The sequence below is a fragment of the Cibotium barometz genome, chromosome 45 (genome assembly GCF_041138505.1).
Source record: "Cibotium barometz isolate CiBa-2024 chromosome 45, ASM4113850v1, whole genome shotgun sequence".
Taxonomy (NCBI): Eukaryota; Viridiplantae; Streptophyta; class Polypodiopsida; order Cyatheales; family Cibotiaceae; genus Cibotium; species Cibotium barometz.
This window is the reverse complement of record NC_141090.1, coordinates 23,951,428-23,958,283: the sequence shown is the minus strand read 5'-3', so window position 1 is coordinate 23,958,283 and position 6,856 is coordinate 23,951,428.

The window sequence follows — 6,856 nt, the reverse complement described above, 5'->3', positions numbered from 1 at the left end:
AACAACAGAATACCTTGTTATTCCAATAACATGAGAGTCAAGCAACACTAGAGCAAGCACCCCAAAAGAAGTCATTATTGACTAACAATAGAAGATTCTCCCACAAGTACACCACTATAAAAGAGTGTCGTCAAATACTTGTCTAAGGAATCTGATGCCAGTGTTCTTCGTAGAATGTTATTAGCAAGCACACATATTGAGAAAGTAGAAGAGATTCCTCAAATCTATAATGGTAATGTGGCTTTTGAGTTGCAAAACGTACGTGATCCTTCAGCCTCTCCAATGTAAAGAATGGAGCCAGCACATGATGGCCATTGTTGGGTGAAACCTGCGCGTCATGTGAATTTTCTTAGAGTTGTACAAAAGAGTTCATGTGGAGGCTTATTTGATTGCACTTATACTTTGTGTGGAAGAAGAACTATGAATGGCACACTGAATACATCATGGATTGGTGAGCTTATTTTCTTGGCTTAATTTCAGTAAAATTTGATTCATAAGAGTATTTATTGAAACTTTGTATTTTTTCACATATTAGGCAAGCTTACACAAAAACTTCCCTCTCTGAGCTTAACAAATGGATGGATATGGATATGGATCACTAGATTGTATCTACTGCAAGAACAAACATGTATGTAGAAGAATGTGTGGTGCTACGGTGTACTGTTGTATGCCTACTGACCCACATATGTCAAGATTGATGATACATCAAGGGGAACATTTGCATGAGGTGCAAAGGGGCACATCAAGGCAGGTATTGCAAAAGATAAGAGAACTTGTACAAGAGGCAGTTTTTTCAACGGTGGCTACAAGTGGTCCAAGGAAGGTACAAATGTATATCACCAAACAACTCGTATTGGATGCAGTTGTCAAAGCGTATGAAGAATGAATCAAATATTAGCAACATGGAGTTGTCACTATTATTGGAACACATGCATTCCCTAATTCAATGTCAAAGGTAATGTAAATTCCATATTGATTTTAATTGTTTGGTAATTCTTGTGAACTTAAAGTTTACATAGTTTGTTAAGTTGTGCAATTCTCTTGTAGATTCAGGAGGATGGTGCGTGCTTCTAGGATCAACGGTTCAATGCAAAGAGCAAAGTCAAGTATCCTAGAATTGAAGAGACAATGCGTTTTTTAGTTCTTCCATGGTAGCCGTTTTCCTGGGCAAGCTTTAGATGAGTCAGGGTAGTGTTACGTGCTTAAAATGTTAACCACAGGGCCTGCATTAGGTTTAGATCTAATGAATAGTATGCGCCAATAGGAGACGGGGATTTAAGGAAGGCTTGGGTTTGTTTTGATCGCGTTAGACGTGTGCAAGGATGGACAACAATGGTTGCACAAGTATATGATCCAAGGTATAGTTTGGTCTTGTAAAGTTCTTTAAAAATTTGATCTTGTTTTTAGTAATTTTCCAATTGTCGTATGATGACATGCAGCCTGCATGAGCTCATGACAATTATAGCTTACGAAATGAAAGAGAAGGACACAGTAGCACAAGTGCTTTTCTGGGAAATGATTAACAATGTTGTGGTCCAAAAAGGCTTTTCCAAGAAGCTAGATTTTTTAAGCTTCATGGGGTTGATGAGGCTGGAGCCAACTGGATGAAAGTTAGGACAGTCTAATAATGGACTAGAGAATATATTGGAAGGTCATGAGGGTTCGTGTCTTTTTCATTGGGAACAAAGCTTGAACACCCATACAATATAATATGTAGTTAGGAATTTTCAAGAGAAGAGCACAAGAGCGACTATGTCGTCAACAGTGGCGTTGTGCATTGAGTGAAGAAAAGGCAATTTTAAAATACAGACACATTAGATCGTGGTGGATGAACAGTAAAGTCGTTGATGCAAACTTACTAACCACATGGATTGTTGGCTTAGTTGGTGGGCTAGAAACATCTTGTAGGGATAAGTATTACTTTCTTGGTTTTTAAAAAATAGCTTGTATTTGGAATCTGAATTGTCAACTTAACTAGTTGGTTATAGAATGTGGTTGGAGCTTACGATTAACTTAATCTATTGTTGTAGGATGTTGAGGACACCAGTGTGCCGCACATGTTGACCACCAATCTAGCAGAAACAAAACATGCAAGTTGGTTAGCAAGAGAGGGTTTCAGGGGAACCATCTCTTTATATGATGTAGTTGTTTTAGACCTCGCTAATGCCCTCTTGCAATCCACAAAGAAGCATTCGTTCATACAAGGTAAATATCACAGAGCAAGCCCTACAATAACAAAGTTGATAGAGAATGCCATAACATCAAAAGCTCCAAGTCCGTCAAGCACTAGTAGATTGGTGGGGGAAGCAGTGAGTGGCACACCAATGCCCGTGCAACTGAGCTTTTTTAGTGATAACATTACCATTGGCCGGCATTGAAAACCTACAATTATAAATCTTGAGGAAGATAACTCATCACATCATCCACAGTATGTCACAAAAAACCAGCCACGCAAGAAACAAGGTAGGAGATTAAACTTTCCACCCACTATTCCTTTAGCTACAGAAGGTGGTCAACACAATGCAAGGGAGAGACAACTGAAGTAGAGGTACTAGAAATTAGGGAGAGTGACATACATGATTCAATGTGGGCTATACATTGAACATCTCTACATAGCAAGGTAACTTGCCAAGGATGGTTAGGTGGCCAAGATGGCAAGTGAAAAAAGAGCATCAAGAAATGCGAGCAAGGTGTTCCAGCTTCTTCTTTCTATGATATGAGAGAATGGTCTGGGGGGCAAAGGCGTCAGTTCATGTGGTTTTGTAACAGCAGTGTGGATCATATTTGGAGAGTATGTAACACCATTTGTCAATCACCTGCTAGACCCCTAGTTGTTTAGCCAGTGGGACGAGGTACAAACCTAATTGTGGAAGAGATCCAAGCATTGGAGGTTGGTGGGTTTGTCCCGATTTTTAAATCAGGGTAGGTGCTGGATGATCATATTGTACATGCAAGCACCTTTTTTTTGTATATTTGCATATCTTTGGGTTAGATGCGAACCATATGTTTATGCATCAACCCACTCTAAAAAAGGAGGACCTAATGAGATTGTTCAACAAAGAGGAGAACAATGTGAAAAGGACCTAGTACTATTGATGACATTGTATTGTAGTTTTTAAAGGATCCTTCCTGTTATAATAATAAAATGTCCTTTGTCTCAATTCTCTCGTCGCAAGGACTATTCACTTTTCGTTTTTTTAATGTTTTAACAGGAAAATCAATATGGTTATATGTCAATGGCTTAAATACGTTCATTCCATTCATCTACTTTTCTAAATAAAGTGGAAAGCCATGCATTTACTTTTCTAAATTTAGGGAAAAGCCATATATGTACTTTTCTAAATTTAGGGGAAAGCCATGCATCTACTTTTCTAAATTTAGTGGATAGCCATACAAAGTACCTTTTTGCTTTTTGCTTTTTGCTGTGTATATCTATAAATTTGACCCCTGCCTCTTACTCTAATCCTCACTTCCAAATCTTATTTCCTCCCTCTCCCTCTCATTGTATTTCTCTCCCTCACTATCGTTTTATTCCTTAGAATCCTCACCATCCTCACCTAACCTTGTTGATCTCTAATGGCTTCTTCCAATGGGCCCAGCTATACTCTGAAGGAAACCTTAGATAGGGTTTGCAAAGAGTTATGCAAGAAAATGGGCAGAGATGTGACAGAACATCTCAAAATCATGACAAAGGCCCGCAATCTTTGGACAAAGATGTTAGCGGATGAGCCTATTGATTCTGAAGATTTGTATGTGTGGAACATGAAGATTGGAAGTGCTATCGGCACTTGTCGAAGTTATGGGTATATTGCCAAAGAGATGAAGGAGTCCCTATGAGAGGAGTTAAAGAATAGAGTAGCCCAAAAAAGCATATAGGTATAGGAACCGTATGTAGTTATGGTATGTTATCAATTTTAAACAATGTTTGATTGCAATAGCACTTATAAGTACGTAGTTGTAGATGTAATAACCTTTTTTGGAATAAAGTGGTCTCAACTATAGATTGCCTTGTCTTTTGTATTAATTGTCTTGTTAAATTTTCAATTTGTTGTTGTTTTGATTAATTATGTCAAATTCTCGGTTTGTTGTATGTTTTGAATAACAGTTATGATAGAAGAGTTGTACTTGGAAGGTGTATGTGAACGAACTTGGTTTTATTTGTAATTGAGAGTGGTATTTTCGATCCTAAGGATGTAATGTCGTCATGTTCTTATCTCTCTCACTCGCTCTCTCTCTCTCTCTCTCTCTCTCTCTCTCTCTCTTCCTCTCAAATAATTAGGCCATGATCTCAATCATAATTGAAAAATTATTGACCTTAATAAATTTACATTCTTCACTGCTTCTTAATATCTACTATGTAATGCATAGTAGATATCTTACCTAGAATGAAATTATCATGTATGTATAATTCTTTACATTATTTACCTTGTTAATTGTACTCACATGCAATGATATGCCATCATAGCAAAGGCTTCAAATGTCATTATTTACCTTGTTAATTGTACTCACATGCAATGATATGCCATCATAGCAAAGGCTTCAAATGACAACAAAAAAAATGCAAAGGCATGTAATGCCATGTAACTCTATGCAAAGGGCATGGAGTACCATGTAATGACATGCACATGTAATAACATCCAGATGCAATGCCATGTAATGCAATGTATTGTAATGGCACATACATGCATTGACATGCAATTGGATAATAAAAGCATACAATGACATGCAACACTATGCAAAAGGGCATGGAGTATCATGCAATGACATGCACATGTAACACATGTAATAACATCTAGATGCAATGCCATGTCATACCATGCCATGCAATGTAATGTATTTTAATAATGGCACATACATGCATTGACATGCAATTGGATAATAAAGAGCAGACAGTGTCATGCACAAACACAAAAATACAAATGTAGAAAATAAACTCACATGCAATGCTATGTAAATGTATGCAAAGATGAGGGAGAGAGAGAGAGAAACGAGGTGAAAGAGAGACAAGGGCCAAAGGGAGAGAAGAAGAGATTATGCATAGGGAGGGTTGGACAAGGAGAGAGGGAGGGAGGGAGAGGAGAGGGAGGGAGGGTGGGAGAGTGAAAAGTAGGGAGGGAGAGGAATGAAAGGGGGAGAGAGAGAGAGAGAGAGAGAGAGAGAGAGAGAGAGAGAGAGAGCTACCAAAGAGAGCGAAGGATAGAGAGTTAGGAAAGAGAAGGATAGAGAGAGTGAGATAGGGAGGATACAAAGAGTGAGAAAAGAGAAGGATAGTGAGAGTGACAGGGAGAGGATAGAGAGAGTTAGCAAAGAGAGACAAGGATAGAGAGAGTGAGAGAGGGAGGGTGGGAGAGTGAAAGGGAGGGAAGAGAGAGAGGGGGAGGGAAGAGAGAGAGAGAGAGAGAGAGAGAGAGAGTGAAGGATAGAGAGTTAGGAAAGAGAAGGATAGAGAGAGTGAGATAGGGAGGATACAAAGAGTGAGAAAAGAGAAGGATAGTGAGAGTGACAGGGAGAGGATAGAGAGAGTTAGCAAAGAGAGACAAGGATAGAGAGAGTGAGAGAGGGAGGGTGGGAGAGTGAAAGGGAGGGAAGAGAGTGGGAGAAGGAGAGAGAGGGTGGTGTGGGATGGGCAGAGGAGAGAGAGGGAGGGTGGGAGATTGGCGGGGAGGGAGGGAGAGGAGAGGAGGGAGGGAGGGTGGTAGAAGGAGAGCGGGAGAGTGAAAGGGACGGAGGGTGCGAGAAGGAGAGAGAAGGAGGGTGGGAGAGTGAAAGTGAGGGAGGGAGATGAACGAGAGAGAGAGAGAGAGAGAGAGGGGGGGGGGGAGGATAGAGAGAGCTACCAAAGAGAGTGAACGATAGAGAGAGTTAGGAAAGAGAAGGATAGAGAGAGTGAGATAGGGAGGATACGGAGAGTGAGAAAAGAGAAGGATAGAGAGAGTGACAGGGGGAGGATAGAGAGAGTTAGCAAAGAGACAAGGATAGAGAGAGTGAGAGAGGGAGGGTGGGAGAGTGAAAGGGAGGGAAGAGAGAGAGGGGAGGGAAGAGGGTGGGAGAAGGAGAGAGGGTGGTGTGGGCTGGGCTAGGCTATGGTGGGTGGAGATGGTGGTGGCAATAGTTAGAGAGAGATTGTTTAAGTAGAGAGAGAGGACACCCAGGAAAAGCTCCCTCCACCAAGCTCCCTAAAAAAACACTCCTAGGTGGTTGTGTAAACTGGCACCTAATAGGCATATGTATACACCTTGTAAAGGGGGTCTTTCCTATCAAAGGACCATTATCATAATGTTATGAGTATGTCTAATCTTTCAATTTATCTCGTGCCCTCTCTTAATCACTTGTGTTTAACCCTTGTGGAATAACCCCTAATCCGTGCAACTTAGCTAGCTTGTAACTGCTAAATCTCAGTAGTTACAAGTTTCCACCTAACGTTTGGCCTCTCGAGGTTGAAAGCAATTTTGGAGGTACCGCTTCGGCCTCAACTCCACGAGTCTCACTTGTGCTAGTTTACCTATGAATCACTTTTGCCAATTGCCATGATGATGCTTTCCCTTAGAAGCATTTGAACCGGGGTTAAGAACTTGTATAGTTGAAAAAGCATATCAAGCCAAATGTGGTTAGAACACGTGCATTTAGTGGGACCCCTAAAAACACATATATTCACATGCCATTATCCATGAAAGCCATGGTCAGATAGCTTTGAGGTTGTGGTGGACTTGCGTGATATGAGCCAAGAGTATCCACTGAACCGTAAGGCTATGTGTTTGTGTTCTGAATTTGATAAGGAAGGTCCCCACTCCATAGGGTGCTCGTGTTATGAAACCCCTAGTTAGCACTTGCATTCAAGGGGGGTGTCTGAAAAATC